The 19787-nt window shown below is 38.7% G+C and overlaps 1 protein-coding gene across 6 annotated transcripts in view; it reads right to left on the minus strand.

Moving 5' to 3' along the window:
- LOC134207867 (rhophilin-2) overlaps positions 1 to 19787 on the minus strand; it is a 334965-nt gene that overhangs the window by 313705 nt on the left and 1473 nt on the right. The window lies entirely within an intron of this gene.

A 19787-nucleotide genomic window follows, 5' to 3' on the forward strand; every position in this document is an offset into this window, starting at 1 on the left:
GAGCAGCGTTCGCGGTCGTCGTCTTTGGTAGTTCAGAACCAACACTTGAAAAATTCTATTCAGTTTCATTGTTCTGATTCTTCATACCCTTTCTTTCAAGGGATCTGCTAATATTTTTCAACCTCCTCGATGTTTTTATTTGATTTGTTGTTTACACTTGACTCACTGCAGTTTACTCATCGGTCATGAATCCTTTGTCAAATGTTGATCTTGATTTCCGCTTTAAAATTCAAGCAACTCCTCGAGACATAAATCGCAAGTCGAGGAGCACGTGTTTGCTGTGCGTCGCTTGCCTTTGATAACATCAACAACTGCGACAAAGGTGGCAATAATCCACAACGTTTCCGGTTCAAGGATCCACTTGAACCGGCGACACGCAGCAGTGAGTGATGATTTTATTGGAGGACACACGTGAACAGATAACTGCTGTTGCAACACTATGGCGCCAGTTCCCATGTCTCCACTCGAGGAAAATTAAATCATAGAACCAGCTAATGGGGGGGTTTATTGCACGTTGGGACTTCACAACGCAACACATTCTTCGAGCGCATACAACCCGTGGAAGCTGTAAATCACAAAGCCGGTGTGCAACAACACAAAGACAGGCTGGTCTTTGTGCTACCTCCGGTGTGGAATGCAAACATAAGTAAGTTTCTCACAATAATGTAGAAGCATTCCAGTGCGTTTGTTGCATTAATACATTGTGACATGAAATGAAACCAGATTCATTTCAATGACTTTTAATAAAATGTTAAATGTACAGATTTCATCGACTGATTTCAATCGAAAATCTAGAAAAATTGGATTCAACTATTTTAATTACGGATAAGAAAACCTTCAAAGAAAAAGAAATATTTCCTCTTTATATTATTTTCTCGGAGGTTTATGTGCAGCTATCAATAAAAGAGCTGTGATAGAAGTTGAAAAAATTGAGAGAGATCTGAAAGAAGTTTGGATAAAATTCTTACAAGTTCCAAATGAAATTTGCAAATGTTTTGATCAATTAATTGCCAAATCGCTAAAGTAAAAAAAGTGCTAAGCAAGGCCATGCTTTAAAGCAAACCCAAAAGTATCGAAAAACATGTGAAGAGAACTATAAAATTAATCCTCACAGAATTCTTGAAGGAATCGTGACACAATTTCTCCGTTCTAAAATTCTAATAGGATTCTGGAAAACATAAAAGGATCCAGACAGAGTTCAAAAGAGCAACACAAATAGCCACGCCGTCATTCCGCCGACGTTTTTGTATCTGTGCCAATGGCGCCGGTCGGGAGTGGGTTGGGTAGGGCAAGTAGGACATGTTTTACGCATGAATATAATCATGGGTGGTGGAACAGCCAAGGCATTGTCCCACCCATGATTATGATATCTAGAGTACCTGTTCCTATAACAATAACAATATTATTAAAGGAAATGTGCATATGAAATACACTGATTTCTCACCCAATAAACAAGAAACATGAGAATAATTATGCTCAGCCCACATAGTTTTTAATTGAAAACAATTTGATGACTTTAAAAATGAACTCAATATCACATTTGGTAAGTATTTAACTGAAAAACATCACCACCACAATATACCATAAATGTACTATGTACCATAAATGTATTTCAATATCATGTGCAAACAATTAATCCAATGCATGTTCCTATTCCAATAATACTGTTTCCAATATAAAATATGTACACTATTACTCGTGTGTATACGTAACGATATAAATGCAGTGATGCTGAATTCTTCAATGTTTTGTATTTATGTTGAGATATGATAACAAAATTGAAGTTTTTATTGTATTTTTCCAACGTATTAGTTTATTTTTATGTTTTTTTATGTTTTAATTTTTCAAACATACGAGTTGAATTTCACAATGAAAGTACATTCAACTATTTTTAAATGAAAATCCAGCTCGGCAACCCTTGATGATACTGCAAGCCATTTAAACAGTTTGGAATATTTCAAAGACGAGCCAACCTCGGGCTGAAAGTCTCCTAAATAAAACACACAAAAAAAGTTTGGAATACGGAACAGGATATTTGAGACGTTGATAGAATTAAACCTATATCAAACTATAATATCAAAACGATCATTCACAATCACCATGGCTTGGGTCCCTTGTTGCTCGATCCCGGGAAATGAGAAAGCGTACTCCTTGGCTAAGGTGGGCGCCGTGGAAGGTGATATTTACGTTCGGCAAATCACCTTCGATGATTTTTTCTCATTAGATCGTCAGGACACCTTGATCAACTGGCAGCAGAAATGGACAAATTGGGAGTTTGGTAGATGGCTGTATTCAATTTGCCCGCAGGTGTCGAAGCGTCCATGGTTAAAAAAAATTGAATTAGGACGAGACTTCAGTTAAACCATGTGTCGTCTAATGTCCAATCACTACACTTTAAACGCACATCTTTTCAGAGTGGGGCTCTCGGAATCTCTGTGTTTGCGGCGAGGATTATCAGGACATTGATCATGTCGTGTGGGCGTGCGAGGAGAATCGCGGCCCCAGATCTGCATTAACTGAACATCTCCGGGTCCGAGGAAAACAACCAAAGCCTATAAGGGAAGTGTTGGCGGGCCTGGATCTCGAATACATGTCTCTCGTCCACCAATTTGTGAAAGTTGATGATGTAGGATTATGATCTTAGTCTGCCCATCCCCTTGTCTGTCGTATCCCGTATCCTCTTGTTGTCCATTTCAATGTCTGTCGTTAACCCCTTTCGTATGTCTTCCTTTCATTGTTGTCTCCCAAAAAAATGTTTGTCCCGCTATGGATGTGAAACATCATCAAGAATGTCAACTGTGAACATAGGAATCGTAATTACTTTAGCACCCTAAATCACCTTCCTTTCCTACTATGTTATTATATTCCCTGACCTCAACCAAACCGCGAGTCTTTCGGTTCCCCAAAACTAACATTATGTATATGACTTAAGAAATGAATTGTTAAACTTGATTTCGGCTCCGTAACGCTTCATGGCAATTGAGCCTCCAAAACAAACGAAAGATTTAAAGAAAATCAAACTATAGGAAATCGCGATGATTTTTCCAATATTCATAGTGCATATGTGAAAATGTGATGTGCTTTCTGCGTTGTGAAGTTAATTTCAAAAGAATTCATTTGTTTTAGCTTGAAATTGAGTGGAAAACAATGTCGTGAAAACAGATTTTTCTGCTAGTAAAAATCGAGCAATGCAATCAACGTTAGCGACAACATCAACGATCTATGGGAGGCGATCCATGGAGCGGTGAGCACAACAGCACGAGAAGTGGTAGGCACTGCACAGAGGCAACCTAGGACGGGTTGGTTCGATGTGGAGTGTCAGAGAGTGACAGACGAGAAGAACGTTGTGAGAAGCCGGATGTTGGTGTCGGGTACTCAATCGAATAGAGATCGGCACAAGGAAGCAAGAGCAGCCGAAAAACGAACCCACCGCAGAAAGAAGAAAGAATATGAAGAACATGTGATTAGCGAGGCGCAGGAAAAAATGGAGCAGAACGATATGCGGAGGTTCTATGAGTCTGTCAATGGCGTGCGGAGAAAGACAGCGCCGTCTCCCGTCATGTGCAACGACCAACAAGGGAATTTGCTGACAGATAAAACCGAAGTGGCTGCCAGGTGGAAGCAACACTTCGAGACTTTGTTGAATAGTGGAAGTGACGGTGCATCGGCGAACAGAATAAATATTAGCGACGATGGACAAGCTGTTGAGTCGCCTACAGTAGATGAGGTTGAAAAAGCTGCTAAAGAGCTGAAAAACAATTATGCTGCGGGGAAGAACCAGCTCCCGGCTGAACTTATCAAACATGCCAGTGAGCAGCTTTATGAAGTTCTGCACCAAAATATGGGAAGACGAGGAAATGCCTGCTAGCTGGTTGGATGGCCTCATTTGCCCTCTCTTTAAGTAAGGGCACAGACTTACTTACTTACTTATGGATCCTGTACACCTCCGGTGGTGCAAAGGGCCGACTTGAAAGATCTCCATCCTGAGCGGTGCCCAGCTATCGCATAAACCTGTTGCCAGGTTAGATTTCGGTCGACTTCTTTTATTTCTTTATTGAGGCTTCGCCGTCATGAGCCTCTGCTGCGATATCCCGCTGGATTCCAGTCTAATGCTTGTTTACAGATTTCGTTTCCGCCCCTACGTAGAGTGTGGCCGACCCAGCCCCACTACCGATCCCGAATTTCTGTTGCTATCGGCCTCTGGTGACAACGACGATGGAGCTCGTTGTTTGAGAGTTGTGAGGCCACCTGGCCCGAATTATATACCGCCGTTGAGTGCTCCACTGATACAACCCATGCTTCGCTGGCGTATAACAGCACAGATTTATGTCGATCTTGGTACCGCCGTCTGACGCCATTTGACTACCAAGATATTGGAAGCTTTCAACATTCACCACTGGTTGCCCGGCTACTGTGAAACTGGAAGGAGTCACCGTGTTTACATCCAACGATTTGGTTTTGTTGACGTTGATGACTAAACCTGCCGAGGAGGAGCGCTCGGCAAGGTCGTTGAGCTTACTCTGCATATCAGAGCGCCGTTGCGCGAGGAGTGCAACGTCATCAGCCAATTCGAAGTCGTTTAAGTGCTCCATGGTTATAGGCTGCCATAACAGCCCGCGGTTTGGTTCACGATCAATCGCATCTACCAGAATCTCATCGATTACGATGAGGAACAGTAACGGTGATAGAATACATCCTTGCCTCACACCAGCTACGACCCGGATAGGGTCGGACAGGACCCCATTGTGCAGCGCTCTACGGGTTAGGGACAAAAGGTCGAAAGGACAAAAAGTCGAAAGACAAAACGTCGAAAGACAAAAGGTCGAAGGGACAAATGGTCGAAAAGGACAAAAGGTCGAAAGGGACAAAAGGTCGAAAGGGCAAAACGTCGAACGGGACAAAACGTCGAACGGGACAAAGAGTCGAAAGGGACAAAAGGTCGAAATGGACAATGAACTGAAACGGAGAGAGTCAATCTAGCACCAGAGTTGCCCTACACAGTTAGCAAAAACTCTGCTCTTTTAATTTCCACAATTTTTAACAATTGAATAAAGTTCATTCAGTTAGTACAACTAATAGATGGATTTTGAGTTTTCTAAATGTCACTTCGATCTGTCAAAATGGGGCACGTCGCACATCAAATACATCGGCGTATATTACACGCCGGTGTATTTTCAATGCGTGCGCCTGCGTGGCTGCGGAGTACACTATTTTGACAGATCGAAGTGACATTCAGAAAACCTAGATATTCATTTATTATTTACACTCATTGAATGAATTTAATTCAGTTGCTAAAAATGGTTTAAAATAAAAGAGCAACTTTTTTGCCAACTATATAGGACAACTCTGTCTCGCGCAATACAAGTTTTATTCATTTCCTAAATCAACAATCTTTTTTATCTCTAACAGAACTATCTAGATATTCATGATATTGTTTCATAGTAATTACTCCTTCTTTGAAAATTGCTCATTCTTCAACTTTGATTGATGTAATGAGTGTTTTATTTCTGCCTCAGGGCGCCCCACATGAATCTATGACAAAAGGTCGAAAGACAAAAGGTCGAAAGGACAAAAGGTCGAAAGACAAAAGGTCGAAAGGACAAAAGGTCGAAAGACAAAAGGTCGAAAAGACAAAAGGTCGAAAGGACAAAAGGTCGAAAAGACAAAACGTCGAAAGGGACAGAAGGTCGAATGGACAAAAGGTCGAAAGGGACAAAAGGTCGAAAAGGACAAAAGGTCGAAAGGGACAAAAAGTCGAAAAGAACAAAATGTCTAAAGGGACAAAAGGTCGATAAAGAACAAGTTGGGTGTATTCTATAGGAATTTTCTCATCAATCAAAGCTGAAGAATGAGCAATTTTCAAAGAAGGAGTAATTACTATAAACCAATATTATGAATATCTATAGTTCTGTTAGAGATAAAAAGATAGCTAATTTAAGAAATGAATAAAACTTGTATTGCACGAGACAGAATTGTCCTATACAGTTGACGAAAAAATTGCTTTTTTATTTTCCACCATTTTTAACAATCACGCATAAAATCATTGAATGAGTGCAAATAATAGATGGAGATCTAGATTTTCTAAATGTCACTTCAATCTGTCTAAATGGTGCACGCCGCAGCCACGCAAGTGTGCGCATTAAAAATACACCGGTGTGTAAAGGCTCCCCCAGGCCTAAGCAATTTTATTGCCGTTGTCAAAAAATCAGGAGTACCAACTTGACCACTATCTCCTTGTCGCCGAGTCTGGCGCTTAGTGCTCGGCGCGGAAACCCAAAGGTGGGAATAAAATTTTGGGGCTTATGCGCAATACATGCCGGTGTATTTAATGTGCGGGGTGCGCCATTGTGAGAGAACGAAGTCACATTTTGAAAACTCAAACATCCATCTGTACTCATTGAATGAGTTTTATTTAATTATTAAAAATTGTTAAAAAATAAAAAAGCAGAATTTTGCAAATTGTGTAAGGCAACTCTGATGCGGGATTGAATCTCCCCGTTTCAGTTTCTTGTCTATTTCGACCTATTGTGCCTTTTGATCTTATTGATCTTTTATTTCCTTCGGCCTTTTGTTCCATTCGACGTTTTGTCCCTTTCGACCTTTTGTCCCATTCGACGTTTTGTCCTTTCGACCTTTTGTCCATTTCGACCTTTTGTCCTTTTCGACAATTTGTCCCTTCGACCTTTTGTCTTTCGATGTTTTGTCTTTCGACCTTTTGTCCTTTCGACCTTTTGTCTTTCGACCTTTTGTCCCTAACCCCCCCACATATTCTAGTGATTGAGACGGTCGAAAGCTTTTTCGTAGTCAATGAATACCAAGTAAAGGGACTTTTGGAATTCGTTGACCTGCTCCAAAATTATGCGGAGCGTGACAATTATGCCCACACAGGATCTTCCGGCACGGAATCCGGCCTGCTACCCCCGGAGAGTCGCATCGATCTTCTACTGAATCCGGGCTTGGATAATTTTGCACAGAACTTTGAGAACGGTACACGGCAACATAATGCCTCGCCAGTTATCGCATACAGTCAGGTCACCCTTTTTGGGCACCTTCACTAAGATACCTTGCAGTCGACCGGGAAAGTTGCGGTGTCCCAGATATTACGAAATAAACGATGCAGTAGTTGAGCGGATGTCATGGGGTCAGCTTTGAGCATCTCGGCTGATATGCGGTCGACCCCTGGGGCTTTATTCGATTTCATGCTTTGGATGGCTGTTGTAATCTCTAGCAGTGATGGAGCTTCGGTATTGACGCGTGTTATACGTCGGATCCTAGGCAGATCATGCCGAGGTGGTGATGGCCTGGCTGGCACTTGAAAAGGTTGTTCGAAGTGCTCGAACCAGCGTTTCAGCTGGTCAGTTGGGTCGGTCAATAACTGATCATTCGCGTCTTTCACAGGCATCGTTGCATTCATCTTCGCCCCGCTTAAGCGTCGTGAGATATCGTAGAGGAGGCGAATGTCCCGGGTTGCGGCGGCTCTCTCTCCTTCGTCGGCCAGAGAGTCTGCCCACGCTCGCTTGTCCCGTCGACATGAGCGTTTTACTTCCTTCTCAAGAGCCGCGTATCGTTGACGGGCTAAGACTTTGGCTCCTCTGGTTTTCGATCGCTCAATCGCGGCTTTGGCTTCTTTTCTCTCCTCTATTTTTCTCCAAATCTCATCGGTGATCCATTGTTTTCTCTGGGTGCGTAGTTCGCCCAGATTATTCATCCGAAATGCCAATGAATATTTTTTCGATATTTTTTCCTTCAAAGTTTACTAAATTTTTTGTATAATAAAACCTGAACCACCTTTTCATGTACTTTTTCGGCAAAAAAATGTCTAATTTCGTGCGGCCAAATACTAAGTGGATCAAGCTTTAGAAGTTGAAGCTTTTAGAACCGAAACTGTTAGTTGGGAAGTGTCTGGAAGTTTTATCTAGAAGTACAGTCAACGTTCAACGAGTCGATATTGAAGGAACCACCGACTCATGGAAATATCCAGCTGTGGAAAAGAAAATTTTCGAAAAGCTCTTAGAAGTAACCCAGAAAATATTCTTTAATATGGCATAATTTGCTTTCAATTTTCAATATCGAGTCATAGAACATTATGGAGGTTTAACTGTATCTAAAGAATGTTTCATCTGGAATGATCTATCGATTACTTTGGCAAATAGCAATGGAAAGCATCGATTATGTTTGTTTGTTTAAGTTGCGTATGGCGCCAAACTGAGTTTCTCAAATTAAGTACACGGACGTATTACCAATTATACAACAGCTGCCCTTGCGAGAAGTTGTTCCATAACCAGCTAATAACGATGGGATATCATTCAATTCCCGTATCTATCGGAATCTGCTTTGGCAACATTCCACACTGATGACTTGTGAGGGAAGTCAGATTTTTTTGGAAAAAGATGTTTAGTTTTGATACACATAGTTAAGTTTGCCATTTTAGGGTCCGTATCATCATTTTAAGGTGTTTTTATGAGATATTGCGAAAAAGATTTGATTTTAATATTATCCAGTGATTTGTCATCACTGGGAGACCTTCAAGACGACTTTGAACAATCGCTCTGTTTTGTCGTCGTGTGTGAAGAATTTATGTTGCTTTTCAGTTAAATACTGAAGAAGACGTTTGCGATCGTCAAAGGATTCCGGCAGTCACCCTTCCTGGCAATCTGAAATGAATCTCTTGATCCCTTGAAGGTTACTCAAAATCTCATTCCGAAATCCAAAAAACTCGGTAACGGATACCATAATTGGCAGAATGCTTTGCTTCTTCGCATGGATAGAATCAATTGGGCTAGAGGTAGCTTCGATTTGCTCAATTTCGTCATGTGTAACGAGCGGCTAGCTCAGGGGTTCATTGGGTCGGCGTACTCGGGAAGACACACTCTCTCTCTAAAACCAACAAATTTGCACAAAGTGGACCAACACAGGATGACCAAGAACTTCTTCCAAGATTAATTAGGAAAAACGCACAAATACTTTTAACAAACATATAATCTAGTAAGCCGTTGTAGCTTGTTGGAGCTCATGACGTAACATGCAGGAGAAGAAAGATGGCGTGCAGATGGTTTACCTCGGTATTGGCTACTCGGAGTGATAAAGGTGTGGCGGGAAACGGGGTCCAAATTTGGCAATTGTGGAAATGTTGTCCGACGTTCCGCGTACTCACTGCCGAATATCAGGTTTTGACAAGCAGGGACTAACCCATCAGACCTAGCCAAAACCCTCACCTCCTAAACTTTGGAACACTCCGGACCTGCGACTTGTCGCCGTCCTTTCTTCTGGATCCCAACAATCCTGTTCTGCTTCCACTCCCGTTTTTTTTTGTCCACCACTCTCTCTTCTCGACCATCCCTCTTTTCTTTTCCTCTCATCCCCATCATTCTACTCTGATGACATTGACGTAATATATTTGAGGCATTCCACGGGGGCATGTCAGTCGATCCTGAGCGACCATTTCGAAAATATTTGAAACTCTGCACAGTTTTTCAATTTCATCTAAATCGTCATTTTTCGATATCAAATCTTCATATTGAGTCACGACTAACTTTTCAAAAGGGTGTATGTGAAAATGGTTCAAAAATATTTAAAAAGCTGCACAGCAAAAACGGAATGTTCGATTGTTATGATTTTTCAGCAAAGTTAGACAACTAAATGGTGATTCTTAAGAAAATGTGCACAGTAAAAAAAAATTTTTTTGCCTTTAAAATATCATTTTGTCACAAAAACTTAAATATCTCAAAACCCTATCTTTTTCGAACGTAATTTTTTAGGTAAAACGGTCCATTATATTAGCTATCTACCATAAAAATTAGGTGATGGTAAACTAATAAACAAAAAAGTTATGACATTTCAAACATTTCACAATTTTCACATTTAGTAAAAAAAATTTTTTTTCTGTGTAAGTTATTTCGAGAATTGCAGTTTGATGCAGATTTTATTGTTAAGGGACGTGATTTAAACAAGTTGTTCTCATGATATTTTGATTTAATTATTCATAGCATCTATAAGAAACTTAGACACGATCCAGTGTTGTGATCAAAAGTATTGATAGTGTCATAATTTTCATTGCACGTGACTGGCGAAAAATTCTTTTAATAGTGTTGAAACCTGTTGATAATTAACATTGATAGAAACATATCAGAAATGTTATTTTTAAGACAAAAGCTGCAAAATCAAAGATTTATATACACGTGTACGTCTATGGTTTACCTGCAAAAAATATACCTCTTAGAGAATAGACTTTATGATCGGGAGGAAACGGGTATCTTCAACAACAACAAATGCATGATAGGTACATACCATGACAATGCTCACGAAAAAGCAAAAAATTACTACTACTAAGGTTGTTAAAGATCTTATAGTAATTTTTTCTTCAGTCAAGCAAATGACACCAAACTAGTCAGTAAAAACTTAAAAGTGATTTTGTTTATTGAAATATTACGAACAACATGAGTAGCCGCTTTCTCAACTGTTGTAGGCCGTTTGATGGAAAAAGTGTTCAAAAGAGTTACGAAATCTCACCGAAAGCACCATAGATAAACTGAAAGCGACTGGTTATGCTCCAATGTCCACATTGAATACAAATTTACGCATTTGCACGTCCTGCCGTCTAAACGTTGACAAAAGAGCAATCTGTATATCATCGGTTGAGCAGAGCGCAGGAAGTTCGAAAACGACAGCAACTGAGGAATTGCCAGATGTATCGACAACAACTGAGGAATTACCAGAAGTATTAAGTGCTGAGAGCCTTGCCACCGTACCATCAGCGAAATCTGTTTCAACAAATCAATCGGAAGATGAGTGTATCCAAAAGGTCAACATCGAACGCTTTAACGAGGGCATAGCTGGGATAAAAGTGACTCCGATTAAATGGAGTAAGATGGACTACGTTTATTACCCGGAGAAAAATACCGTGAAATAAACGAAGCTGTACGAAGAAACCTCTTCAAATTAGGACCTGATGATGTGGAAAATACAGACTACGATGGGGTAATTATAAATATGAAGGAAAGGTTCTCGAATGCAGCCACGACAAGGAAAGAAAAATTATTGATTTTGTCGATGCTGCCAAGTTCGTGGTCTATTCAGGATGCCATTGATGAGTTCAAAACCAATAGAAATACAGTAAAAGAGGCAAAACAATTGAAGAATAACTGTCTTTCAACCAAAAATACTAGGTCTAGTACTGCATTAACAGATGAGACAAAAGAAATAGTAGTTCAATATTTTGAAGATGATGAAGTAAGTCGAGCTATGCCTGGTCAAAAAGATTATGTATCAGTAAAAAAGGTGGAAAGCGTCAAGCAATCCAAAACGATTAATGATGACGACTTTGAAAGAAGCGTACACACGTTTCAAGGAAATTCACGATAATATTAAAATAGGTTTTCCTCATTTGCAAGCCTTCGGCCAAGGCAATGTAAGCTACTTTCCAATTCAGGAACACATAATGTGGGTGGCTGGGCACACCCGGAAGATTAATCTTATTTTACATAGTTTGAAAAGAATCAATTTAACAAAGGATATTAAAATGTTAACTGGTAGTCTTTTGTGTGAAAATACAACATCAAATTGCTATCTACGATCTTGTTCGGAATGTCCAGATTCTTCATCATTGGAAAATACTTTATTCGCTGAGTTTGAAGAAAAATATATTGATCAGTTATCATTTGAGCAATGGGTGGCCACGGATAGGTGTGACATAGAAACTATTGTAAAACCTGTAGATGAGTTTGTGTCATGTTTTTGCTTGAAATTAGAAAGTTTAATCCCTCACGATTTCATTAAAACAGAACAATCCAGCTTTTTAAAAAATATGAAAACACATTACAAAATGGTGAATTTTTAGTCATTTGTGATTTTTCTGAAAATTACAGCTTTGTATTGCAAGATGAAGTGCAGTCCCATCACTGGAACGTACAACAAGCTACAATTCATCCATTCGTTATTTATTTTAATGGAAGTACGCAAATTGAACACTTAAGTTTTATTATAATTTCCGAAGATTTAAGACACGATTCAGTATCCGTAAACTTGTTCATTGAAAAATGATTAACTTTTTACGCGTTGATAAGCATAAAGAAGTCAAAAGATATATTTCATGTCTGATGGAGCAGCGTCGCAGTACAAAAATCGTAAGAATTTTTCGAGCCTATGTCAATTTAAATCAATGTACGGAATTGATGCAGAATGGCATTTTTTGCTACATCACATGGCAAAGGTCCTTGTGATGCTATTGGAGGAACAATAAAGCGCATGGCCACAAGAGCAAGTTTAGCCAAAGAACGTGAGCATCCAATTAAAACTGCGAAAGAACTTTTGATTGGGCAAATCGTAGAAAAGAAAAGATTTAACCAAATTATCATTTTGTTTTACTACTACTGAAGAGTACGAAATAAAGGCTTCAGAGCTCAGCGAGCAATTTAATAACGCGAAAACGATCCAAGGAACCCAAAAATTTCACTGTTTCATTCCATTGTCGGAAAATAAAATTAAAGCAAAACTATACTCAAACTGTGCTGATAATAATTCAAAAGTGTTCGATATTTTAAAAAATTTGAATAAAAATAAATAAAAAATAAGTATTAATAAACTGTTTTCATGATATCATAACCCATACCAAAATTCAAACCCAAAACTCTTAGAGTTTCTATAACAACATTGTGTAACTGCCACATTTAATTTAATACTTAGGATAATATTAATTCATTTTTATTTATTTATACATATAATATTTATACATATAATATACATAATATCGATGAATACATAAATTCCATATTTATTTCCATATTTATTCCATATCATACAAACAACTTGTTTAACTCACGCAAGGCCCTTAACAATAAAATCAGCATCAAACTGCGATTCTTGAAAAAAAAAAATACACGGAAATTTTTTTTTGTTTACTATATGTAAAAATTGTGAAATGTTTGAAATGTCATAACTTTTTTGTTTATTAGTTTACCATCACCAAATTTTTATGGTAGATAGCTAATATAATGGACCGTTTTCCCTAAAAAATTACGTTCGAAAAAGATAGGGTTTTGAGATATTTGAGTTTTGTGACAAAATGATATTTTTAAAGGCAAAAAATTTTTTTTACTGTGCGCATTTTCTTAAGAATCACCATTTAGTTGTCTAACTTTGCTGAAAAAATCATAACAATCGAACATTCCGTTTTTGCTGTGCAGCTTTTTAAATATTTTTGAACCATTTTCACATACACCCTTTTGAAAAGTTAGTCGTGACTCAATATGAAGATTTGATATCGAAAAATGACGATTTAGATGAAATTGAAAAACTGTGCAAAGTTTCAACTCAATAGAAAATCATGAATTAAAAATTTTCTTAAATTTTGATGTTGTTGCTTGGAATCGCTCATTTGTCAGTTAACGAGTCTGAGTCCGAAGTAAGTTATGAGATGTGAGTCGCTTTAAACAATTAGCCTAATATTTGAAATGCTAGTTCACAATGTGCGTAAATATTATTAATAATTGAATTCAATTAATTTTCGTTAAATTATATTTAGGAAACAACAATAAGTTCACTATCCAACTTAGTTCTACTAATGATAATTACAATTTTAGACAATCTAACAGTTAACTCTAGCCTCAGTCGAATTTCCAGGCACAGCCAGTTTGATTCCAAGCTATTGTTAACAAGCTGTTGGTAACACATGAATCAAATCGAAATGATCGTTCAGTTCGATAGGAAAAGTATTATATCCAATGTTAGAGTTAGAAGGAATATCTGAAGTCTCCAGATTCCTTCTATTTTTTCCGCGCTTTGGCAGGACGGTCTTGAAATCATGTTTCTTAGAAGGAAGTGGAGAAGCTACCGTAGTTACCGATATTGAAAGCCATATCCCTGATCTAAGAGTTATGGTCATATTTCTTAAAATCTGATCACGAAATAAACCAAATTGTGCCAGACACGAGGGAAAAATATCATAAAAAACTGTAGACATATATGTAATCAATTTTATGTGTTGAAGATACTATTTTGGAACATTCCAGTTCATCCAAAATATCCGTGAGGTCGGGTCTTGAATTCTACCATAGAAACGAAAGGTAATGTACACATACAAATACTCAGAGTACATCCTATTCAGTTCAAAGATATCAAATGACTCATGGGAAATATTTCTGCGTGCCCCATAATGACGTTCTAAAATGCGCGAAATGTTCTGAATTTTGGGTCGTAAGACCTACGCAACCACGGCCTCAAAAATGTTTTCAGCATCTATCAAAACTCTTCCCAACAGATCCTTTAATACCTGCTAAGAAATGTTATACCGATCTTTCTGCATTTCAATACACTGAAGGCCATCAAAAAGCTCTTGAGTTCAGGTCGTCAGATCTACAATCAAGTAGAAGCGCAATGCTTGTTTCAAAAAAAAACTCAGGTCATCCTCCTGCTCAATTCAAAGAAATACTATTAATAAGCAAAATTTGGGCAAGAATGATAAACTTTTTTAATTCAAATAATTCAAAATTTGTTAATTTTCTTTTTCAGAATTTTCAACGGTTTTTCTTATTTTTGATACCAAAACTATATGTGCTGACAGAAAGTTTCCCGAAATGGAGTAGGAATCCAACAGAAAGTTCAAATTTTCACCTCTTGAAAATCAACGCTTCCCCAAATCTTCATGTCCAGAATTTTCACAATATGACCTAACGATCATCAGAATTACAAATTTGTATATCCGTAACCCAGCAGAAGACAATTTCGTATCAAAAAACAGCTCTACGCCTTCATTGGTGTAGCCACGGGAGGGGTTTTGGACATACATGTTGGCAAAACGAAGCGACAAAATTGGTGCCGTATTTCTTTGTTTCGCGATGAGATAAATATATGTTCAGGAGATGGAAAACGGAGCAGTTTCTCTAAATAGATCATTTTTATTCGAGATCCAAGAGATTAACTAGTAACATTGAAATTGCTCCATCAGATCAATCAGAACAAAACAACTGGTGCTTGGAAACTCCCCTGAGAATCCAAGAAATACGGGGAACGGGGAACGAAGTCTAAGTTCTATTTGATCTGTTCACGAGATATCTTCAAATGATTACACTTCTTCACAGGTTTCCGGAAGACCGTTACCGGAAAGCGCATTCTAAATTACCGGCATAAGCAGGCTTCTGGTTGATCAGCGGTGTTGATTGAAGGGATACATGGAATTGATGATGGGAGCATGGAATTTTTCTAATTCGATGCGTTCTTTCCATGTTGTATCTAAACCAAAGACAGGCCATCCTATAACTATAAATCAAGCTCGCGTGATTAGTATCCCCATGTAACATATCCCTTAGTTATTATTGCCAAGCTACATTTATCGTGAATTAAAATTAAAATTCGGTAAGAAGATTCGACATTAAATGATTCTAAAAAATCCCATTTGGCCTTTTTTTCGGATCTTCCAGGGGACACCTGGTGGTCACAATGGTCAGTGTGTGGATAAAATCAAAATCAATTCCATACTCAAAATTCGACAACAATTGGATTTAAAAAAAATCCCGGCGCTCCTGGATATTGGAAGTGGAAACCAGAAGAGTTGAAAGCAACAATGTTGTACAATATTTGACTCCGCCCACCCGAAGTCTTAGCAAAAATCAAACAGTTTTGATTTCATCTGACGGAAATTGAAGTGAGCGAAACATTTTTCGAAACTGATGGATATCCAAAACTCATCAAGTTGAAACTTCACAGAATTTTCCGTAAAAATACCAATGATTTACTTGAACAAACTAAGAAGAACTTCGAGTGTCTGAAGCATTTTCTGTTGATATCCAAAAAATGTATCGTTGGAAAAAAATTTTTGAATGAAGAAGGGTCGTTTGGCAGAAAGCCAAATGTTGTTTGGCCAAATATGTCATTGGACCGAACAAACCATTTGGCCGAAGTCCATCTAGCCTAAAGTTATTTCTCCGAAAATGTCATTTGATCGAATGGTACATACGGGCAAAAATGTCGTTCGGCCGAATCGTTTCTTTTTTCTGAAAACATCCGTTGGCCGAATAGATCAATTGGTCAAAATGGTGGTTTAACAGAAAGGGCCATTTGGCCGAAATGGTCATCCTGCCGCAAGTTGCGGAGTGTTTTGCAGAAAGGACATTTTCGAGCCATTGGCTCTTTCTGCCAAACGACTATTTCTACCAAACGGCATTTTTGGCTAAATGATCTTTTCGGAAAAACGGTGACGAGCTCGATAGTCTAGTGGCTATCGCTTCTGCCTTATAAGCAGGAGGTCGAGGGTTCAATTCCAGGTTGGTCCCTTTCCTACTTTGTATTTCTATCTTAGTTCTTTCTGTGTATCACGTTCAACCAAAACGATTCCTACTGTTATAACCTTCAACACAAACCCGAAAACCTCCCGTGGCATCTATGAGAGGTCGTAGAGTTCTCTGCATCTTTCTTAAGTAGGTGTCCAACAAACCATCCTTCCCCTTCCTCAGCATTCGCAAGGACGTGGCCAGGACAGATCTCGACTATTGGAGAGTGCATTGCTTCCATCTAAGAGATAGTGGTTAGTCCCAAATCAATATCTGTGGTAACGGATGAAAGTGATGTTACTTTCATACAATAGTCTTGGCTTGTACCACCTACGAATTTGTGCGAATTGCTCAATGCTAATGCTAATGCTAAAATGATCTTTTCGGAAAAACGATATTTTTGGCCTAACGATCATTTCAGTTACGGCAGTTTCAGCCCAAAGGCCTGTTAGAGCAAACAACTTTGTTTGCCAAAGGACGAACTCGGCCGAATGCTCCTTTTGCTTGTATGTCGCTTTTGATCAAATTACATTTTCGGTCAAACCATTTTTGACCCAACAACCGTTTTGGACATACGTTAGGACCGTTCGCCGTTGGAATTCGGCTCTCTGTGTTATTCGGCCAAGCAGTATTCGAACAAATGGCATTTCGCTGAATGACTTTCGGCCAAATGACGCTACGGGACGGCCCATTTGGCCGGAAGGTTTATGGCCAAATAAATTATTAGACCAAAATCCATCTGGCCGAAAATAACATTTAGCCGAAATGGACATGCAGCCGAAAATGTCGTTCAGTCAAACTGGTCATTTGACCGAAAATATCGTTTGCCAAAATGGTCCTTTGGCCGAAAAAAGTCATTTAACCGAAATGGCAGTCTGGTTGGCCATTTGGTCGTATGATTCATTCGGCCAAATAACCCTTCCTGTCGAACGACCATTCCGACCAAACGGCATTTTCGGCCTAATGACTCATTCGGCCAAACCACATGATAGAGACAACGGGGTTTTCGGTCGATTCTCGCTTTCGCGAAATGAAATTTTTAATCAAATCATTTCTCAATTAGTAACAATTTCACACGAAATGGAAAGAAGATTGCCTTATAAGCAGGAGGTCGTTGGGTTCATTCCAGGCTCGTCCCTTTCCTACTTTGTATTTCTATCTTAGTTCTTTCTGTGTTTCACGCGTTCTATCAAAACGATTCCTACTGTTATATCCTTCCAATCCTCCCGTGACACCTATGAGAGGTCGTAGAGTTCTCTGCGTTTCTTAAGTATGTGTTTAACTGACCATCCTTCCCCATCCTCAGCATTCAGCTGAGCAAATGGTAATTTCACACGAAATGGAAAGGATATTCGAAAATTTTCCTATGGGCAAAACAAATAATTTCCCGTAGAAATCCAAACAAATTCGTCAGGTATTCCAAAAAACCATACCACTTTCCTTAAAAATTTAAAAATTGAACGTAGAAGTTCTGAAAAAGTTTAGTGGAAATTTCGGTAAATCGTGGAAATTTTGAAGTTTTTCATACACGCAGAAGAATCTTGTACGATTGAAACATCTATTTCGTTTGTTGCATCAAACAACGAGGACATCGATCTTATGACATCCTCTTCATAACACGAACAAAATGTATGAACTGATCAACATTAATCTGTCTAAATGAAGTTGGCATTGAGCAGAGACAGTGGCGTAGTCACGGGGGGGGGGGGCGGTTTGGACATAACCCCCCCTCCAGACGTTTTTGAAGAAAGTTTTTTTTTCGAACCTTCTTGAACTAAACAAAAATGTTCAGAAACTCTCGCGCAATGAAGAATTTCTCATGTAAATTTCGAACAACTTTCCTTGCGAATTCCAAAGTGCTTCCATTGAAGATTTCTTATAATTTGCAAATGAACATTTTGGAAAAACTTAGAGAAAATTGTGGAGAAGTTCCTCGGATTTTTCCGGTGAAATTCTAAAGATTCTCCCGTTAATGTCTTCAAAACATGCCAAAAGATGCCAAAAAAAACCTTTAAAAAACGCCGGTCAAAATTCTAACAAACGCTGCTGCCAACGATTTTTGGACCAGCGCACACCTCTACTGTATGTTAGGTGAGTTATTACTTTCTGCACCTGTCTTTAGATGAAAGGGAAAATTTGAGATTAATTTTCCTATTGAATAAAAACATTCACATGGGAACTCAAAAAAAATCCTATGGTAACCAAGATTTTTTGTAATACGGAAGGACATTCTGAGAAAATTACCAAAACATGTATAAGTACTAAGCATATGCGTTAATGCTAAATTCTAATAAGTGTTTTGCAATTTTGCAAGCTTTTCTTACAATATTTGTTTGTGAGCTTACATTTTTTGTATAAAAATCTAACAATTTTGCAATTGCTTAGTTCTTATATAGGTTTTTGTAGGCTCTTATACAGAATTCTTTGAAAATCTAAGAGTCGCTGGTTGGGTGTAAGGGTATTTGTAGCATTCGACAAAGCGACATTTGGCCAAATAATGCGACATTGTTAGATGTGTACCCTACGGATGATAAACGCCTGGAGTACCACTAGCAGAGTCACCATCTGATCATTAATATCAGAGCAGCGTGCGGTTCAATAAAAAGAAATAAGTTGTGGCAAGCAAACTTTGAACATGGTTTTCGGCGAAAATGATTAGACTGAAAAGTGCAACGCTTGATGGCTTTCAATGAAGTTGTATAAGAATGATGACAACTGTGGCCTTAGAGGAATCAGACTAATGTGCAATGACATTTGACAGTTGATTACCTTAACGCTGACTTCAGAAGTTTCAGAACTGTAGAAATGTAGCATTAGCAAAATTGATAATCACCTTACTCTGAGACAGTAAATTAACGACCAACTAGATGAGGGGAGGGTCAAAATTAATTGGCTCTATAATTAGTAGCGTTGCATTAGAACATTTTTCATAAATTAATGTTAACGTGTCCTTCAAGTAGTTGTAATGAGTAGAACGGATCTCGCCGAACGTTGACAGTCCAATGGTCCGATCCAAATCAGATCGATATTTTACCACCGGATCATCGACTAAGACTGTACAGCGAGAGTGGATTTTTGCATTAATTAATCGATTATGGGCATTAGCGAGACGCTTGCCGACTTAACTGCACCTATGTACAAAGTTGCACGTTCCAGTAGATTTTTTCTGAGCATAGCTCTTCTAGAAATTGCTTCATAATAGCGGTACGTGTATGATTCACTGCTTCCACGCAAGGCAGATAGCACACAGCTCGAGTGGCCGCAGCAGCTATCTCCGTTCCGTAATTATTGACAAACGAGTCGAGCAGCTTTATCTCGCGTCGTCGTCGTAGTCGGTAAATAAGATATCCACGAGCGGCGAACGAAGGGATTTACTCAACGAGGTGTTACGATTACAATGAACTTGTTTTTAGTGCGAGGAAAACGTCGCTCATTTATGAAATTCAAGTCATCAACAGGCAATTATAATTATCGTTCTTACCCGTCCTTCTCGTTGATCAAAGACCTTAGAATATAAATGATGCG

Source organism: Armigeres subalbatus, chromosome 1, assembly GCF_024139115.2.
Source record: "Armigeres subalbatus isolate Guangzhou_Male chromosome 1, GZ_Asu_2, whole genome shotgun sequence".
In the NCBI taxonomy this organism is placed as follows: Eukaryota; Metazoa; Arthropoda; class Insecta; order Diptera; family Culicidae; genus Armigeres; species Armigeres subalbatus.